Raw genomic sequence first — 21,217 nt, forward strand, 5'->3', positions numbered from 1 at the left:
TTTTTTCATTTCACTCATTCTTTTTTACAGCCATGAAGTCGATCTGTTTAATTTCAGCCCCACCAATTGGTATGCTAAAAGCATTGACCAGATAAGTACTTCTTATTAATCACTTAAACCATCACATGTAATCAAATGTAGAGTAAATTATCAGTTCAATATATATTCAACAATTCCATACAATCACTTTTACTAGCTTGCCAAATAACCTGAGTAATAAATCATGTGCTGATTTTCATCGCCTCTCGTCGCCTCAAATTTCTGGTTACTGGGGTCACTCCCAAACTCACTCGTGGACACACATTCACATCCACACTCATACAGGCTCCCTAATCCTAGCATTGAGTTTCCTCCGCTTCCGGACTTCCATCGCTGGAAATCTGTACGTTGTCCCGACAGGAATCCACTTGGGTATTCCCGATGCCTGAGCCCAAACCCTAGTCCTCATCACACAAGAGGATACGCAACACGTGGTTGGAACGAAGTTGGGGCACTCTGAGGGAGCCAAATTCTCAACGTTCTTTCGCGCTTGAGAGCGACAGAGCGTGAGATTCAATCCAAAATATGAAAAAAGAGGAATCACGGAAAGTGTCCTCTATGGTGCAGCAAAGACGCTTTTTCCCCGTCTAGATGGGGATATCCACCGAAGCAGCTGCGCACTGGTAGTAACATCAATAGCGGAGCAAGCTAAACAATGGGGTTCGAAGGGCAAAAAAAGGGGGGAGCACTTTGTCACGCTCCACACTGGAAACCCTACGGTGCGCAAAGCTGCTGCCTCCTCAGGGTGCCAATGATGGCGTGCATAGCTGAGATGGATAGGGCGCCTCACACTGCTTTTGGCATTGATGAGGGGTCGAATGCGGCCAAGCCTGGTAGCTCGCAACACCCACCTCCCCCCAACAGGGCAGCCTGCACGGCGGGACGATGCACGCAAAGATGCCACTGCAGCTGTGGCTAGCATGCTGATGATGATGCGGATGCCGATGCTGACGAGAACTCCTCATTCCGTTTCTTCTGATTGCCGCTTTTTTGGCAGTGCGGCACCCAGCGGCGCTGGATGTTTGTCTTTGTTTTGTTGTTGGGTACCTTGTTTTTGTGAAGGATTTTTTTTTGTTTTGGCATGCTTGTCTACTTCCGCACCAGCAATGCTTCCGCCGTATGCCACGAGGTTGGTGAGTACACATCCACACGCTCTCTCTCTCTCTCCCACACACTTCTGAGCGTTTTATTTTATTTTTATTTATAGTTTTGTGGGTAGATAGATACATAGACAGAGACAGATTCATGCATTATTTTTTACAAATGCACTGCTTCTTGTTTATTTATTTATTTGTTTGTTTTTGTTTTATTTTTTGTGTGTTGTGTGTGTTGGGTAAATGGAAACATAGTGAAGTAGAAATTTTGTGATCATTTGAGAATACTACCCCTCCCCACTTCAAAAAGGAGAAGAAGATAATACAACAACAAAAAGAACAAAATTGCAACATGCTAAAAACATAGATTGGGATACTTATCTTATTTTTATTGATAAAGACATCTCAACATGGATATATTATTTAAATTTTATTATTTCGTATCTCAATTAGGAATATATTATCATGCTTGATGAGTTCTCAAGAGTTTTTAACTTGATGTTGTGTAAGGTGATTGATGAATATATACACCAAATACATACAGAAAGCATGTAACAATATTATTACTCAAATATTGTTGACATTCTTATCAATGTTTTATAGTCACAACCAGAATATTTTAAAATTTTATGTTTATTGTTTATTTTAAGAAACGCATTATCAGTAAGTGTTATAATGAGTCAAAATTCCAGAAAAAACATTTTTTATGAATGGAGAGAGACATTTAAAAGTTTTATTGGCAAAAAAAAGAGGGGGGGGGATTTCATTTGAACCCCTGCAATATGTGGTAATATCAAGAACACTCCTGTATTCTCTTAACAACGTTAACAACGTTAACAACGTTTGGGCAAAAGCTTGATACTTGCTGATGTTGGCATTACTAACACTTCTACAAGCAAATTTCATAGACTCTTCAAAGTGTGTTGCTTTGATCTCTAACACTTTATTGGTATTATCTTCTTCCATTGCTTCTAGATTCTTAGCTCGCTTTTTTGTCTTATCAATATTCTGAACACAAGCATTGAAAATCCAAGTCCATTAATCCCCTTATCTTAAAGAGAGGCATGGAGTGAAATTGCTAATATCCCAACAACAAATCTAAGAAAAAGACATGTAAATCTAATTGAAACAACAAAACTCTAGAGTTGTCTATATACATACTTTTTGAATATTTTCACAAATTGCATATTTACAAGCCCATTGACAGATTTTGGTAACATCAGCACCACTGAAGCCCATAGTGTGGCGAGCAAGTGCCTTCAAATCGACTTCCTTAGCAATAGGCGATTTGTGCAAACATGCTTGAAAGATACATAGCCTAAAAGCTTCATCAGGAAGTGGGATGTAGATCAATTGGCCCAATCTTCTCAGTCGCAACAGGACAGAGTCAATAATATCAAGTTGATTTGTAGTACCTACAATAAAGACCATTTTCTTTGGATTCATGCAGTCCATCTTTGTGAGCAAGTAATTGAGTACACAACCTGCCGCACCACCAACATCATCGTTGTTGCCTTCTCTTTGAGTAGCAATGCAGTTGAGCTTGTCGAAGAAGAACATACAAAGACTTGATCCTTGGACCTTGTCAAAGATTTCTTGTACATTGGTCTCGTTCTCTCCAAACCACATAGTCAAAAGCTCAGGACCTTTAACATTGATGAAATTATCTTGATACTGGTTGGCAAATAGCCTTTGCAAGCATTGTCTTACCACATCTAGGTGCTCCATAAAAGAGGACTCCCTTGAAGGGTAATATACCAAGGGATCAGTGGTGGCAATGGCAGAGCAGCTGCGGGGTCTGGTTTGTGGAGCCCACTGAAATATACACGGCATGTGGTTTGGGCCTCAAAATGAGCTAAATTATGAGAAATTACTGAAATTATGAGAAAAATCAGGGGTACCTATGTGATTATCAAGAATACAGGGATATTCTTGATATTACCACATATTGCAGGGATACAAATGAAACTTTCCCAAAAACAAAAAACAAAAACAAAGGAAGAAATAATTACATGTTATACATTTAGGAAACATCCATGATGTTATGTGTTTTAATAAATTCAATGCTCTTAATATGAGTTATAATATATATATATATATATATATATATATGAGTTAATTTTATGTTCTTAATATGAGTTATACTCTATTGTTCGGCACTACTTTAGAACAATGTATTCATTTGGAAATCCAAACCATAATGTTTCATGCCTTTACTGAAGACGTAAGAAACTACTCATGGAGTGTATTAAATTTAGGGAAAATCTCAAAACTATCCCTGATTTTTTTATTTTTTATGAAATAATAAGAATACCCCCGTATTCTTGATAATAGCACACATACCCCTCAATTTTGTCATAATTTCAAATCTAACCCTATGTCTGATAACTTATCACAAAAATTTCAATTTTACATTCAAATGGGCCCTAGCCGTATGCAGTCCAGCCCTTTTCTGCTATTTTTGTCCTTTTTTGCAGTTCTTTTCCGAACATTGTGTTGCTTGCCGCGGTCCTCGCTTCCACTACAACCCTGTTCTCCCCCCCGTAGCATCCCGTCCTCCGTCGCCTTCTGTAGCTCATTCCTCCGGAATATGGCCTCGAGCATGGAACCCAGATGTGTCACTGCCTGTAACAAGACGTTTCCCTCGCACTTCCACATGCTAGTAATCGACCGCGACAATATTGTGAAACACATCTTGTGTTAAGCTTCTCCTCTGCATTTCATGTGTTCGTAGCTTCCTGTGTAGACTGGTGGAGGTCAGTGGATTGATGAGTGTCTGAGAGAGAGAGAGACGAAAGTATTCGTGCGCTTGAAGTCATTACTTTGTAATGAGTTCATGTCAAGAAATTGATAAAATATTCACTTTGTTAGAAGGCTCATTGAGAGTACTTTCTTTTTTGTACTAGTGTAACTAGAGAGTACTTCTCTACCATTCTCTAGTTTTCAATCGCAACCTCTCTTCAGCAGGAATAATCGCACATGCATGCCCCTCAGTAACAGACTTTCAAAAACATCTTAACTAATTGGAACACCAAAACAATAGTCGTGTGTCCAACTTAGTTGAAGCTACGATCGATTGCAACGGGAATGAGTTTGACCAAAGACGACATCAACAGCGAACTCTTCCATTCAGCAGAGACAAGCTCATGATCAAAATGCAAAACAGGCATTCCGCCAAATCGGACTTGCTGACATTCATTACAACTACTCCCGGATACTCAAAAGTTAATTTGTCATCAATCAGGACCCTGGGTTCTTCTGAGACCTTTGAGGAACTTCTGACCTTGAAGAGATGGAGGTAGGAAGTACGTAGGTTCTGCTTGACAATCGTAGTTATGATCCTTCATGAGCTGCGTAGGAGCATTTCTCAAATGCATAGGCACAGCCTCATTTTTCTTGGTTCCTTTCACCAGTCGCTGAATTGCCTCTATAGCATGATAGAGCACAACCGATTTTGGTGCAAGTGCGAGATAAGTCACGCACTGTGCCAGATTGACGTTGCATTCCGGCATGCCTATAAAATTGAAGGCTTGGTAGCTAGCAATCAGCTTGCACCAAATCGCCGTTGCATCAGTAGCTAACTGGAAATCGCAGTGCAAGAAACAAAACATTTCAACGTTCTTCTCCTCCTCGACTTCGATTGGAAGCTTAACATCTGTATTCAGTGGTTCGCGGTTTGTTTCATTGGACCGCATAATCTGCGGAGTTGTTATGTTTGGATGATTTGGATGTTTGTGTGTTATTGAGTGGCGGGCCATTGGGGGTGGATGTGACTTTTGGCTGATTTTGAAGAAGTAGCGCATTTAGTTGGGTTATGAATGAATATTACCTGCAACTCGAGAAATCACTAGATGCTGCAGTGCGGGGCGGGGAGAGAGCCGCAAGTGGTGACGGGGGAGGGGACGCTGCGGGGGTAGAGAGCATAGTGGTGGTGGTAGCGAGGACCGTGGCAGACAACCTGGGCCGCAACACAATGTTCGGGAGAGAATTGCAGAAACAGATGAAAATAGCAGAAAAGGGCTGCACTGCACGCGGCTTGGGCCCATTTGAATGTAAAATTGAAAATTTTGTGATAAATTATCAGACATAGGGTTCGATTTGAAATTATGACAAAATTGAGGGGTATGTGTGCTATTATCAAGAATACGGGGGTATTCTTGATATTTCAAAAAAATCCAAGGGTGGTTTTGAAATTTTCCCTTTGATTTACAAGCTCCCAACTTTATTTTCTAGTATTCCAATGATTTCAAATTCTAGCCGTAAATATAACTCAGTAATAGCCGAGTTTCTTCACAATCCTTTTTCTTAGAAAGAAAAATGTACACTAATGTAGGCTTCAATAATAAGAAGAATGTACTAATGCAATATACACCATCTTGATGTCATCGTTTTCTAACAATTTAAACGAATCGCAAAAACATTTCATTTTCACCTTCAAGATTGTTCGTATTGTATTGTTAGTTCGTCTGTCAGTTTCTTTATTTATCTATTTTCCTGTTCGAAAATGCTCACTATCAACAACAAAAGGTGATGCTTTAGGAGCGTCACAAGATGGCTACCGATAGCCAATTTGAAGCCAAAAGAACAGCATTTTCACAAGTGTTGAGCTTGTTGTAGAAGGCGATCTCAAAGCTGTTGCTGGAGACAAGATCGTCGCAGATGCTGGAATGTAGCAACAACGCAACTGCGCCACCGATTTGCCTCTTCCCAGGTTGATACTCCGCCAGATTCCACAGCACAGAGCATCAGAGCCCATGCTTCGGAGACTGCTGCTCCTCTTCTTTCAAATCCATCCTCCAACACTCAGTTGCCGAAAACCCACTACTTGGGCACCAAAGCAACGGCTGAGCTCCAGACGGTTCAAGGGTTTATGTGTGTGTGTGTGTTGAAAAGCCGAGGGTTTGTAATCTACACACACATTCTCCCTTGAACTCTGTGGGTATGTATCTACGTGATCGACTCGCCGAATCCACCTTGACAGTGGTTTGCAACATCGCCGAGGAAAAGTATTTCCATGCATCCTCATTTTAATGTTGATCTCAACTTTAAGCGTGGAAAGTCCAGGTCTGGGTTCTGCATTGAAGTTTGAGGCTGAACATAAATAATGAATAGCTTCTTGTAGGTGTAAAAACCTTCCATTTTTTTAGGTCGTTATGTGCTATTATTACAGAATTAAACATCCTTTTGACTATTGCAGAATGGAACCTGACGAATTAGAGAGTATCGGATTTCTGATTTGATTTTTAAAAAAAATCATCATTATTCTTGGATAAATGTGATTGATTAGACGGTTGTTGTATTAATCTTCTTAATCGTGTATCAATGTTTTCAATTTGTGACATGAAAAATTCAAAATCTCCATGTGGAGGCTCGGTTTTACTTCAATTGAAGTCATTCGCTGTTTGCCTGATTAGAAAGTCCCACCCTCTGCGCAATTAATGTGTGTGCGTGTAACATTTCTTAATGTATACGTACCATCATTTGAATATTTTTAATACTCGTTCCAATTTCTACTTCCATTGAACGGTTGCCATAGTGAGAAGGACAAAAAAGAAAAAGAAAAAAAAACAAAACAAAAACAAAAAAAACAAAACAATAAACAAAGAGGAGCTCTCACAACCAGATGCTCGAGCGGTAAACCAGCCAAAATGCACAACTGAGGTTTCCTTTCGCGAGCTGTACGCTTTTTGTAGTCACCATCTCAAACATTTTACATCTGCCTGCCACTCACACTGATGAGTCCATATGAGTCCCAATGATCGCTGACGCTCAATTATCAGAGAGCAACACTATTTATTGTCTTTGGAGGTGATAATTTTCCAAGTACAGCTTACTCTGGAAGCTTTTTAAAAAGAAGTCAATGGCGTCTTGCTGAAAGCTGCTCCAAAGGAGCCGTGAATCCACATCATTGTGGGGTTCCGGTTCCATCACATTAAATGCAGCATCTGAAACCCTAAGTGACCCGATATACCGTTCAGATGAATGAACTCATCCCGAAATTTACACATAAGTCAAAAATAGCTTTGTCTATAAATAGGGCGGCTCATCGGAACATTTTCTACAGTTCCTAAACAAATCTGCACAGAACGCTACACATGGCCTTTAGAAGTAGAAAGTATTCGCATCCTATTTGAATGTTGATGTGATGAATCAGATTCAAACTCGCAGGCGGAGAAATGGAGCTTCTCTGATCCAAACGGTTTCATCAACATGCATGCGAGAGCCGTTGGTGATGAAGCCAACGCGTGGAAGAAATTGTCAGAGCTTGTGATTTGAAGGGGGGACGGCGGGATCACCTTCGTGGTGACCAGAAAGCGGGTCCTCTTGCCACCTCGCCTTTCTACACAACCTAGGTCTAGTTCATGCATTCCTTTAACTGTTCAGCTGTGTGTTTGCGCTTCCCACGTTGCTTGCTTGCTTGCGTTAAAATTATCTTCATATTCATTGGGGCGGCATTCCTGTTTTTTTCTCCCCTTGGGCGTCATGACTACTCAGAGTCTGAGTTTTTTTTTTCCCCCAATCATTCCGCATGTGTTGCACAAAATCAGTAAGCAAGTGGTGACGGGCAAAAAGCAAAGATGCGCTCGACATTAATGAGGCGTTGGAGAAAGCTGACAGAACCGAAGACTCTCTGGAGTGATGTGTCAGACACTTTGTGAATGCTTCCTTCAGCGAAACATCCTGTCAATCCCTGAAGCAAGTATTAAGACCGAGTCATAAATGTGAAGGGATTGCAAGCGTGTCCGCTGGCAGACTGAGAAACCTCAGATGAAGCGTCTTTCGTAATTTGGGCATGGGCGTGGGGAAGTGTAGATTACAAAATCAATCCTTGTCACGAACGCTGATAACTTAGCGGGTTGATACGATTGTGAGAAGTTGATCAGCTTTGCAAGTGCTGGATTTGATTTTGTCCATTAGGCTGCTCGAATGGTGTTCGTTGGCGGCGATGGCCCACGCGGATTCCCAGCCTCCGTGGTTTGAGTTTTCTGGTTTTCTGGTTTTATTTATTTATTTATTTATTTTATTTTATTGAGATGAGTATTTTGCATTGTTCCTCTTCGTCTAATTGGTGATTTTTAATTGGTGATTTTTAATTGGTGATTTTTAATTGGTAATTAGATTTGTTTTGTGAGGTGGTGTATCTCAAAAGTCCCTAAGGGTAGTAAAGTATACTAGGACTAAGTTACACATTGACAAATTTAGATTAGAAAAGAAATCAAAGTACAAAATATACAACTATTGAGTGGTTATTTATATTTTTATAATGACATCTAGATGAATATGTTTAGAGTTGTAACTAGAAGTATATTAAATGTGATTGTGGATAAGTTGGATGATGTATCACATTAAAAATAGTTAATGTGATCTAACATAGATTGTAGAGTATTGAAAGGTAATAATTATGTAAGAGTGATTTTGTATCTTAAAAAAAATAGATACTATCTTCATAGAGTAAATCCCTCAAATATTTTTTAAGAAAGAGTTATTAAAAAAATTCTTTTGAAATTTTAGATTTTTTATTTAGAAACTATAATTTTAATAAAATTATAATTCATATAAAAATTATGGACCATATAATATTTTACTTAATGTTTTTCTATCAAAGTATGATTTATAACAAAGTACATTTTTAAATTTTGCATTTGAACATTAATTTGCTAACATTTGAATAAAATTAAGAAATTTTATAATCTAAAAATACTCTCCATCTAAACTAATAATTTAGAAATAATAATAAAATTATAATTTTTTAATTTTTATAAAACCTTTGTTAATACATATTCTATAAAAGAGTAGATTTTAGATTTTGATATATGTACTTCAAAACCACTACAAAAATATTGGTGTAAGAAAATATAATATTAAAATAAATAAGTTATTTTTAGATAAGATATATAATTAAGGTATATTAATGATTATATATTTTTAATTACTTACATCTAAATACCATTAAATAATAATAATAAATTATGTTTTTTTTAAATATTTTTTGGAATGCTATTTAAAGCTTATTTTAATAAAAGTTGTCATCCACATATAATAGAAGTAGATTGTTGTCATGGCCATAATCATGTAAGCTAATAATTACATATAGAAATAGGTAGAAGTAAGTAAAAGTAGATAAAAGTAAGTTAATTCTATAATATTTAATATAGAAGCTTCCTAGAAACTTCCTAGACGCTGCTTTGACTTCATAGGTGTCTTTAATTGACTTTTTGGATTAGAAACGTGGTCAACAAGTTGGCCATGTGCCACACATGTTGTTAGCTTGAAGATCAAGCTAACTATGTGGCCCACACATAGAAAAACTTGCCTTGTAAGTCAAGGCATGTGCCCTACAAAGTCAACACATATTGGAGGTCCTATAGAACGTCGCCACGTAGCTCTTAGTTAGATAGTATATATAGAGACAAGAGTGAAGGCTTCTTCACTCTTGTCAACTCCTTTCTTGCTTCCAGTCTAGTTTCAAGGGTCTCTAGTTTTCTTGTCTTTTGGCAATAGCCATTCCAGTTTCCTTTTAATATACATACTTATTTATATTTTAACTTATTATATCGAGATAGCCTTTTTGTGTATATTTTCTCTCATCGAGTCTTTGTCCTTGACAGATTGATAAGAGTGCACTTACAATATCAGAGCTTTGTTTTTCTTGAGTAAGAGTGGATTACCCCTTTCTCTTGACAAGACATAAGCATATTAGAAGTTTGTGGATTACCCACTTCTAAACTGATATTGTTCTTAATATCTTCTTTGTTATCAAGTCTTTCTTTTCTTTTGTCTTGAGCAGTATCAAACAAATTTTTCTTCTTAGTGTCATTATGGCAGAGCTTGTTGAAATGAAGAGTGCAATGGCACAAATGTAAGAGCAAATGAGGGAGTTAATGCTTGTGATGCATCAACTCAATTCACCAACACAGGAAAGAACAAGAATAGCAGAAAGTGGGGATATAGAGATGATCGGAGCTGCTTCAACATCTACAACAAATCACGTTCCTTCTCCAATTGTACAACACCCTGTAAGCACTAGAGAACCAAGAATTGCCTTACCCGAGAAATTTGATGGTACGAGATCAAAGTTTCGAGGGTTCATCAATCAAGTACAATTGGCAATTGAACTTCAATCGCAAAGCTATCCAACTTCAGGATCACAAGTCAGGTTTATTGGCACTCTACTTTCTGGTTCTGCATTATCGTGGTTTTTGTCTTTTCTTGAACAACGAAATCCAATATTGGACAATTTGGAAGCTTTTTTGGTGGAGTTTCGATCTATGTATGGTGAACACGATGCAACTCGTGTTGCAACAAATAAGATCCGAATTCTGCGACAAGGAAATCGCTCAGTAATAGTGTATGCTTCACAATTTCGACAACTTGTAATCGACATCAAGTGGGATGATGCTGCACTCATCAGTCAATTTCTTTATGGATTGCAATACGAAGTAAAGAAATTGATGCTCAACTTACCTGATCCTCAAACTTTGCGTCAAGCAATCGATTTTGCGGTAAAATGTGATAATGGACTTTTCAAATTTCGATCCGAAAATCATTCACGGGAACCTCAACGTTATTACTCAATGGCAACATCAACATCTTTGCCAAACGTACATACGGAAGTAGAAGACATGCAAATTGACGCGGTACGTTTTAAACCCCTAACTGATCAAGAAAAGATTCGTCGTCGTCAAGAAAGATTATGTTTATATTGCGGAGAACCTAAGCACACTGCTCAACATTGTCCAAAGAAACGACGCAACTATAAAATGAGGGGTACGACGGTCAAAGAAGACAACATGTCGGGAAACGGATTCGTCCAGCTATAATAGGGACCATGCAGCTGGAACCTTGTACAATTCCTAATGAAGGTCCTATCCTCTCCTCAGAACCCTCTCCTTGTTTTATAATAGACTTATATTTAGGACCTAAGAATTACAAAGCCTCTGCTTTATTAGATTCGGGAGCCTCAGCATGTTTTTTAGATGAACAATTTGTTAAAAGTCGTAAAATACCTTTTATACAGAAACCTAAACCAATACATGTAGAAGTCATAGATGGTCGTCCCTTGTCTTCTAGAGATGTCACTCATGAAACTCATCCTATAAAAGTAACAATAGACGGTCATGATAGCTACATAGCTTTTAACATAATTAAATCCCCGTCCAATCCAGTTATTTTAAGTTTATCCTGGCTAGAAAAATATAACACTCGAATAGATTGGAATTCGCGTAAACTTGACTTTTCCCAGAGCGTTATTAATAGTTCTACCAACCAAGTAAAAAATTATAAGTCTAGTATAGTAAAACCCGTACTGATAGGTGCAAAAGCATTTATACATGCAGCAAAAGAAGGATCAACTTTTGCTATTTATGCTGCACCTATTTCTGAAAACGTAAAGACTTCAAGTGGCATTCCAAGTCAATATCAGGAGTATCAAGACGTTTTTGAGAAAAAGAATGTAGATATTCTTCCTGAGCATCGCCCATATGATTGTTCAATCGACCTCAAGGTAGGAACTCAGCCACCATTTGGACCAATTTACAGTTTATCGCAAGATGAGTTGGCTGAACTCAAGACATATATTGACGAGAATTTAGCGAAGAATTTCATACGCCATTCAAAATCTCTAGCAGGAGCTCCAATTCTATTCGTAAAGAAAAGAGATGGATCTTTACGAATGTGTGTTGATTATCGAGGACTCAACAAGATCACAATCAAGAACAGGTATCCATTACCTTTGATATCAGGACTCCTTGACCAGTTGAATCAAGCTAAGATCTATACAAAAATAGATCTAAGAGGAGCATATAATCTAGTACGGATCAAAGAAGGAGATGAATGGAAGACTGCGTTTCGAACCAGGTATGGACATTTCGAATATAATGTCATGCCCTTTGGACTCACGAATGCACCAGCTGCTTTTCAACATCTCATGAATGATGTATTTCGTGAATTCTTAGATAATTTTATCGTCTGCTATCTAGACGATATCCTGATCTATTCTAAGAACGTCGAAGAATATGAAATACATGTTCGTCAAGTATTACAAAAACTTAGAGATGCAGGATTGTACGCCAAGATGGAAAAGTGTGTATTTCACACTACTCAAGTTGACTTTTTAGGATACATCATTTCAAATGATGGTCTCATGATGGATTCTAAGAAAGTCCAAACAATCATGGATTGGAAGATTCCAAGGACAGTAAGAGATGTCCAATGTTTCTTGGGATTTACCAATTACTATCGGATCTTCATCAAAGATTTCTCACGAGTTGCAGCTCCACTTACACGCTTGACTACTAAAGATAAATTCCAATGGAATCAAGAAGCGGAAGCAGCATTTGAAGCTTTGAAGACATCGTTTGTCTCTGCACCAGTCTTATATCGTGTTGACTTTTCTAAAGCATTTTTTATGGAAACAGATGCATCAGATTTTGCCTTGGGTGCAGTTTTATCACAAATGGGATCAGATGACAAACTTCATCCGATAGCTTTTCATTCAAGAAAATTCTCAGCAACCGAGATCAATTATGAGATCTACGATAAAGAACTTCTTTGATCGTGGATTCCTTTCAAGAATGGTGTCATTATCTAGAAGGCGCTTCTAGTCCAGTCACTGTGTATACAGATCACAAGAACCTCGAGTATTTCATGTCAGCACGCGTATTGAATCGTTGTCAAGCTCGTTGGAGTATGTCTTTGTCAAGATTCGAGTTCATTATCACTTATCGGCCAGGAAAACAACAAGGTTTGTCCGATGCCCTATCTAGACGTTCTTATTTTGTACCAAAAGAAGGAGATGCAGCTTTTGAGCAAGAAAGAACGGTCCTCTTGAAACCGGAGCAATTTCATCTCCGAGCAATGAAATCAACATTGACTGTTGATTCAACTTTTCTCAAGCAAATCCAGTCCAGTATGTCCTCAGACCCTCTTGTTCATGATATCGAGAATAATTCTTTCAAGTCTCATGATCCTTCTAAGTTCGAGTTCAAGAATAATCTATTATATTTTGAAGGACGCCTATATGTTCCAGAAGGAGAAGCACGTTTACATGTTCTTCAAGCACGTCATGACTTTCCAGCAGCAGGGCACTTTGGCTATAATAAGACTTTGGAAGTCATATCAAGAGATTTTTGGTGGCCACAAATGTGGAAGTCAGTCAAAGACTTTGTACAATGTTGTGATATTTGTTCAAGATGAAAAATTCCTCGTCATTGACCTTACGGACTTCTTCAGCCATTACCTATACTAGAACAATCATGGTCTTCTGTTTCTATGGATTTCATCACAGATCTTCCAAGCTCAAGATCTTATGATTCTATATTTGTGATAGTAGATGGTTTCACCAAGATGGCACATTTTGTGCCATGTACAAAATCTATCATAGGTAAAGAAACAGCTAAGCTTTTTATTGATAATATCTATCGCTATCATGGATTACCTAAAAATATCATATCGGATAGGGGAACTCAATTTGTGTCAAGATTCTGGAGGACCCTTTTCAAGATTTTAAAAGTAAACATAAAGCTATCTTCGGCTTTCCATCCTCAAACTGATGGACAAACAGAGCGCGTAAACCAAGTCTTGGAGCAATATTTAAGGTGTACTATCAACTACCAACAAGATGATTGGACAACCCTTTTGCCATTGGCAGAGTTTGCTTATAATAATACGGTACATTCTTCCACGCAACAAACACCTTTTTTTGCCAATTATGGCTATCATCCACGACTTGATACTTTTGATTTTTCAAAAATTGATAATCCTGCAACAGAAGATATGGCAAATCGGTTGTCAGAGTTACATGCAATAATGAAGACACAATTGAAGGAAGCTCAAGAACGACAAAAGATAAACGTAGATTTATATCGTAAGGAGCAACTACAACTCAACGTGGGTGATAAGGTATGGCTACTTCGTCGCAATATCAAGACTACTCGACCTTGTGACAAGTTGGACTATCGTAGGCTTGGCCCCTTTTCTGTTTCTGAACAGATCAACCCAGTTGCATATCGGTTACATCTACCGGAGTGAATGAAGATCCATCATGTATTCCACATGTCTCTTCTTGAACCATATAAGACAGTGGATATACAAGGAAGAAGACAAATGCCACCGCCTCCTATAGAAGTAGATAATAATGAAGAATTTGAGGTGGAAGAGATATTAGACTCAAGGCGGCGTCGAATTAAGCTGGAATATCTTGTTCATTGGCGCGGATATGATATTAGTGAACGCACATGGGAGCCATCCAGGAATCTAACAAATGCATCAGCTAAAGTCAAAGTTTTTCATCAACGACATCCATCAAAACTAAGATGAAAATCTCTCTTTTAAAAGAGACAAGATTGAGGCAAGATAACATTCAATTTTCTATCCTTGTTTGTAACTTCTTTGCATTTGTGACGCTTATTAGATGGAGAGCCAACAACTAGCGGATTCAACTCAAGAACCTTCGTTTGCTGTCCTGCCGGACGAGACATTACGATTGTCACAACCTTCAAGACGACGCAATCGAGATGAAGATCTTCAAGAACGACATGTTCTTCCTCGAATAGATGGTGAGATACAACGCGTTTGGTATCACGATTTGGGAAGGGACTCCCGATGTTTGGTGATTTTGCTAGAGGTAGGAATAACTCCTGATGGTGTTCCAAATATTCTATTCGAAGGAAGTTACGAAGGCCTCAACAATGATCAAATAACTGGGTGGTCTTCCCGCCTTGGTATGGGACACTACCGATGGTTGAGAGGCCCTATCAATCATCTTCGAAGAGAACAGAGATCAGAGTATGTGGCGAATACAATTCATCGCATCATAGATTTCCTCAAAATATGATGACCGCTCCTCGTGGAACTCGTCTCTAAAAGGGGGGGCAATGTCACGGCCATAATCATGTAAGCTAATAATTACATATAGAAATAGGTAGAAGTAAGTAAAAGTAGATAAAAGTAAGTTAATTCTATAATATTTAATATAGAAGCTTCCTAGAAACTTTCTAGACGCTGCTTTGACTTCATAGGTGTCTTTAATTGACTTTTTGGATTAGAAACGTGGTCAACAAGTTGGCCATGTGCCACACATGTTGTTAGCTTGAAGATCAAGCTAACTATGTGGCCCACACATAGAAAAACTTGCCTTGTAAGTCAAGGCATGTGCCCTACAAAGTCAACACATATTGGAGGTCCTATAGAACGTCGCCACGTAGCTCTTAGTTAGATAGTATATATAGAGACAAGAGTGAAGGCTTCTTCACTCTTGTCAACTCCTTTCTTGCTTCCAGTCTAGTTTCAAGGGTCTCTAGTTTTCTTGTCTTTTGGCAATAGCCATTCCAGTTTCCTTTTAATATACATACTTATTTATATTTTAACTTATTATATCGAGATAGCCTTTTTGTGTATATTTTCTCTCATCGAGTCTTTGTCCTTGATAATTGTAGAAGGTTCTTAAAAATTCTACTAGGCCTTAGAAGGTTGTAGAAGACTCTCAATAATTTTGAGAAATTTGTAATAAATACTAGTAGATTCTAAAAAACAATAAAAAAATTATGAAAGATTTCAATGAATCTTAGATGATTGTAGATGAGACTTAGAGGCTTGTTTCACCTCTAAATATCAAAGAAACTTCTATAGAAGCTTTTTGTACCTAATACATATAAGAGTCAAGGCTAAGCAGATGTTTAGTTTCAACAATGCAATCTATATGGCTCAACTTAAGCATTTTGGTCTTATTCTTGTTTCTTACTATAGCTCTTTTTTTGTGATAGAAAATAAATCTATTTTCTTTTATTTTTTTGAAGTTTAATCCTTCGTAAGTTGTGTCTCTATAACATTTTGTTGAAAATAACATAATACAATCTTTGAACTTAGTCTTTTGGAATTGAGAAAAAATTACCTTCCTTCTTAAAATTATTATAGTATTTTTAATATTAAGGATGGATGATCTTTTTTTAGACATATATTGTTTTTGATTTCTTTTATCTATTTTTTTTTGTTTTATTTTAATAGCAAGAAGTGAAAAAATCAATATGGTAGATTCTAAAGAAGCCAAATTAGATTCAATTATAAATGCTTTAGAAGCATTGATAGATAAGATAGAGACCTTGTTTCATTTTAACTCAAGTATAATTTATTTTTTTTGCTCTAACTTCAATAATATTCTAAAAAAGTATCTTGTATTAGTTTGATTGTAACTTTACTCTTAGGTTAAGCATTGTCTTATTTTATTTCAAAAATTTAAAAATAATTCTTTTATATAGCATAAATTTAAGATATTTTTGGTGGCATTTGTAAAAGCATTTAATAAAGATGACAAGATTTGTTTTAGAACAACTAAGATTTCAAGCCTTTGACAATGAACTTGTTTTGAGCTATCTAAGCTTTAGATTTTTAACAACGAGCAAGTATTATAAATTAGAAAAAATAGACATCAATAGATAATTTTACTAGAAATTAAGAGATGATTTAGAAGACATATTATTGTCTATATCAAATTATCAATTAGTCATTAAAACCATCAATCAAGTTGTGAAGTACTATAATTGGATTTTTTAACAATAATAAGATAAATATTCATTATTGGTACCATGATTTTATTTGGCATATTTTATATCATCTAATTTTATTTTTTTTTAGAAAATAGAAGATACGTAGATTGATGCAATTTGCTTCAAACTTCTTCTTAAATAAAAGAGATATAAAAAATAATATAGTTTGTATTTATTCTTTAAAGAATTTGGCCATAAGGTTGATGGTTGCTGTAAAAAGCCATAATATACACATTGGATGAGAAGTGTGATCACATTACCAAATACTTTTTAAAACAACAAGAGTGTTCAATCATAATAAGGATAGTGCAGCTAGATTCTTCTATTTTACAAACTAAAATAGATCTTATGTTATAATTTAATATTTTTTATTGCTTTACCATATGAATATATTTGGATTTTAAAATACTCAAAATCATTCTTTTAATAAATTTAAGTACTTTTGCTTGCTTTATTAATTTAGAATTTTAAGAATGCATAAAATTCCTATAGTTAAGAAATCTAAGGCCATCTATATAGAGGTTGTAGATGGTTGATAGTTATCTTGTAGATATGTTACTTATAAAACTAGCCTATGAGAAGTAACATTAGAGAATCATAATAGTTAAGTTGTATTCTATAATATCGTATCTTTATTTAATTATATGATTTTAAGACTTTCTTAGCTAGAAACATATAATCCTTATATAAATTAGATATATTATAAAATAGAAAATTTTAAAATAGCACAATATATTATTATTAAAATTCATAAGAAATCCCATATGCTTTTTAAGATCTAATATTATAAAGTTTTATTCTATTCAAGCTAGAATTTAAATAAGAATAATAAAAATAATATTTTTTTATTATTTATATAATCCAAATATCTAAAGCTGCACATATTCTTACAATCATTCTAAATGAATACAAATATAATTTCAAGATGTATTTGAAATAAAGAATACAAATACCTTGTTAAAATATCATCTATATGATTGTACTATTGAATTTCAAGATGGCGCAAAACCACTTTTTAGTCCAATTTATAACTTATGACAAAATAAGCTTATAATATTGAAAAAGTATATTGATGAGATTCTAACAAATAGTTTTATTTGACATTTGAAATCTCCTACGGATAAATCTATATTCTTTGTGAAGAAAAAAAAAATAGATTTTCATAGATGTATGTTGTTGTGTAGTAACACAACCATTAGGTGAAAGAAAAAAAAAGAAATATTTTATTATAAAATATTCTACATAAAAATATTTTAGTAAATTATTTCAAAATATAGATAATAGATAAGAAGGTAAAAAAATTAATAAGTACTAATACTACTTTCTTGTAGAAGAAACTTCTACATACTTTATAAGACATAAATGAGCCAAATAAAAATAAATGAGATAAATAATTAATATAAGCATCTTTAGGAGGATATTAAGAATAGGTTTTAGCAAAAATTACCACAAAATAATAAGAATTGATATCTAAAAAGGACCAGTTGTGAACTAAAGTCGAAATCAAACCTCAAGTGACAAAATTGTGCACCTATGGCAACTTTAGAGCCCTTTGGTTGATCAAAGAGTGGAATTTGGCAAAAAAATTAGAAAAAGATTTTTGAGATTTGATTTTATGTGATTTGAAGGCATATTGAGGTTTTGAGGGCTTTTCAAAGTGAGAGATGTATTTAGTGGATTTTTATTTTGAAAAATAAAAAGAAGTTCATAATTTTAAAGATTTTATAGTATTATAGTATATTTAAAGGTGAATTTTTTTAGTGCATTATTTTATTTTTTTTTAAAAATATATATTTATAAAATTTGATATTGATCAAATAATTAGGTAAATGGTTATGAATTTTTTTGTGTTTATGGTCTTAGATAATTGGAATTTAGGATTAGTGAGGGTTCTTGTAATTTTGTAACATTTGCCATTTTGGTTGAAGCAAAAATTTATGAAAAATATTTGGATTTCAAATTTTATATATTAGCCAATTTTTGAAAAAAATTAATGGTTCAAAAAAGAAAAATTACTATTGGAATATCAACATCTTGATTAGAAAAAGAAGTTAGGTAATATTTGAGTGATTTAGGAGCTTATTCTTTTGAATTAGAAATTTAATTTTCTTCAAAATTTGTGTACTTGTTAATTGCTTATAGATTAAAATTTGAGTGGAATTTGAGTTAAGATCAATGGTTCAATTAATATTTATTGAAGTTTGAAAAAGAATATAGTAAGTGATTAATTTAGGATTTTTAGGATTTGATCTAGAATTTGTTCTAAAGTTTGATTAGGATTTGATTAGGATTTGGTCTAGGAATTTGGTTAGGATTTCATTAAGATTTTATTAGAATTTAGTTAGGACTATATTAAGATTTTATTAGGATTTATCTAATATTTATTTAGGATTTATTTAATATTTCTATTATTAGAATCTTAGGAAATTATTATTATTTTTTAAAGATTTTTATTTTATATATTTTAGGATTTTTTTTATTAATTTTCTTTGAAGTTAATTTTTGACTTCTTTATGTTTTTTTTTTTTTTTTTTTAATTTCTTTTAAAGTTTTTTTCAGATTGATTAAATTTTGATTAGGATTATTAAGGATTATTTAGAGTTCATTTAAGATTCTATTAGACTTGATAGGATCTTGTTGTTTCATTTTTTAGTTATCTTCTACAATTAGGTACCTAATACATTTTCAAGCAAGAATTCATGTTATACAATAGTGTTAATAATTACGGTCTCAATAAAGTAATGATATAAATTTTTATTCTTTATTATTGATATTTAGGCTTTTTAATCATTTGAATCAAATTAAGATCTATAATAAAATAGATCTATGTAAAGCCTATAATTTAATATACATCAAAGAAAAAGATAAATAAAAGACTACTTTAAATATAATGTCATCCCTTTTGGCCTTGTAAATATGTCAATTATTTTTTAATATTTGATAAGTGATATATTTTCTAAATTTATTAATTATTTTATTATATATTATTTAAGAAATATCTTGATTTATTCTAAGATCTTAAAAGATCATAAAAAAAATCTTTGCCTTATCTAATAGAAACTATAAGATAGTCAATTATATGCCAAATTTAAGAATTGTGTATTTTGTAAGCTCCAAATAGAATTCTTTGGTTTCACCATTTTAAATGAAGGCTTATTGATGGATTCAAAGTAAAATAAGACTATTAGCAATTATATAATTTTAAAATTAATATGTGATGTTTAATATTTTATTATATTTATAAATTTCTATAGAGACTTTATTAATAATCTGTAATATGGTATAAATAAGATAATTGTATTATTGGGACATAGAGATAGATAGTTAGAACCAATTGGATTTTGTATGACTTCTCAAACATGGTTCTAACTATCTATCTCTATGTCCCAATAATACAATTATCTATTCATAATACAATTTATAACTACATGATATATTATCAATAATAACTATCTATTCATAATACAATTGGATTTTGTATCTTCATATTTTATTTTGTTCTATTCTAATTCCAATTACTTAGTTTTATCTTTTGTGTTCCATTTTGTTTAATTCTATTTAGTTTTGTTTTGGTCTAATTTGTCCTACCTTGAGATGATATTTTATGTTGTTGTGGATTGAAAGGATCTTAGATGCTTGAGATAGACCAATCATGTTTCATTGATATCAAAGCAAGTATTAAATTGTTCTTTAATAGTGTGTTGATAGTCACCTTTTAGCTGAAGATCAATTGTTGCCATCATACTAGATATTGTGTTGAAGCTACCACAAGCTATTCTTAAAAAATCAATTAAGAGGTGAAAGTCATTATAAAAGTAGAGTCCGTTGGAGAAATTAAAGTATAAGAGATATGGAAAAGCAATCTCAGATGGAAGCTCAAATACAACATCTCTTAGACTAGATAGCTACTTTGTAAGGGCAAATAGAAGCCTCGAGGATAAAAGAGTCGATATTTGTTAGGTTGAAATTCAATAAGCATAGTACATACTTTAAGAATTCAAGATAAGCAGATGTATGTCAATAGCTCTTGAACATGCTGCAATACCTCTAACTATCTCAAAGATGTGATAGTCATTTACTCGCAACATTGAATTTAAAGCTATAGAATTCAAGGTGGATTTTGTGACAAGGAAGAGTTCAAAATCGAGTTTATGAATCAATTTTGGTCCATCAATGCAGAGAAGATAATATGCAAATAGTTAACAAATCTTACACAATCTAAGTTAGTACAAGATTATGTTTCATATTTTAAGTCCCTATGTTTCCAAATTGGCAATGTTTTGGAGGTGGTGATGATGGATCAATTCCTACGAGGTTTAAAACTTGGGATCTAGCAAGAGGTGGAATTAAGAGATCCACAAACATTTAAAGAAGCAATTTAGGTTGTAGAGAGGACTGATGCTATAGATTTCAGAAATTGTGGAGTATGACCTATAGTACAAAGTCCTATGCTATTATTTAATACTATGGTACAATAACCAACGATAATGGAGATTGATGTCCTACAATGATCATTGATACCACAAAGATGACAAATATTGG

At 34.4% G+C, this 21,217-nt stretch overlaps 1 long non-coding RNA gene and 1 pseudogene across 5 annotated transcripts; both read right to left on the bottom strand.

Annotated features, from left to right (window-relative positions):
• Positions 1–1,133: 1,133 nt before the first annotated feature.
• LOC149988597 (cell division control protein 48 homolog A pseudogene) lies at positions 1,134–2,886 on the bottom strand (annotated as a pseudogene).
• A 2,488-nt stretch (positions 2,887–5,374) lies between these two features.
• On the bottom strand, positions 5,375–7,687 carry LOC149988598 (uncharacterized). Of its 5 annotated transcripts, none has more exons than XR_016504307.1 (3): positions 6,754–7,687; positions 6,339–6,539; positions 5,375–6,206 (listed from the first exon to the last, which is right to left on the bottom strand). It is a non-coding gene; the product is annotated as an uncharacterized LOC149988598 (long non-coding RNA). The 5 variants fall into 5 exon arrangements; XR_016504306.1 differs by having other exon boundaries at positions 5,375–6,539; positions 6,754–6,849; positions 6,968–7,073; XR_016504304.1 differs by having other exon boundaries at positions 5,375–6,539; positions 6,754–6,853; positions 6,968–7,067.
• Between the last annotated feature and the right edge of the window lie 13,530 nt (positions 7,688–21,217).

Source organism: Physcomitrium patens, chromosome 7, assembly GCF_059467195.1.
Source record: "Physcomitrium patens ecotype Gransden chromosome 7, ASM5946719v1, whole genome shotgun sequence".
Classification (NCBI taxonomy): Eukaryota; Viridiplantae; Streptophyta; class Bryopsida; order Funariales; family Funariaceae; genus Physcomitrium; species Physcomitrium patens.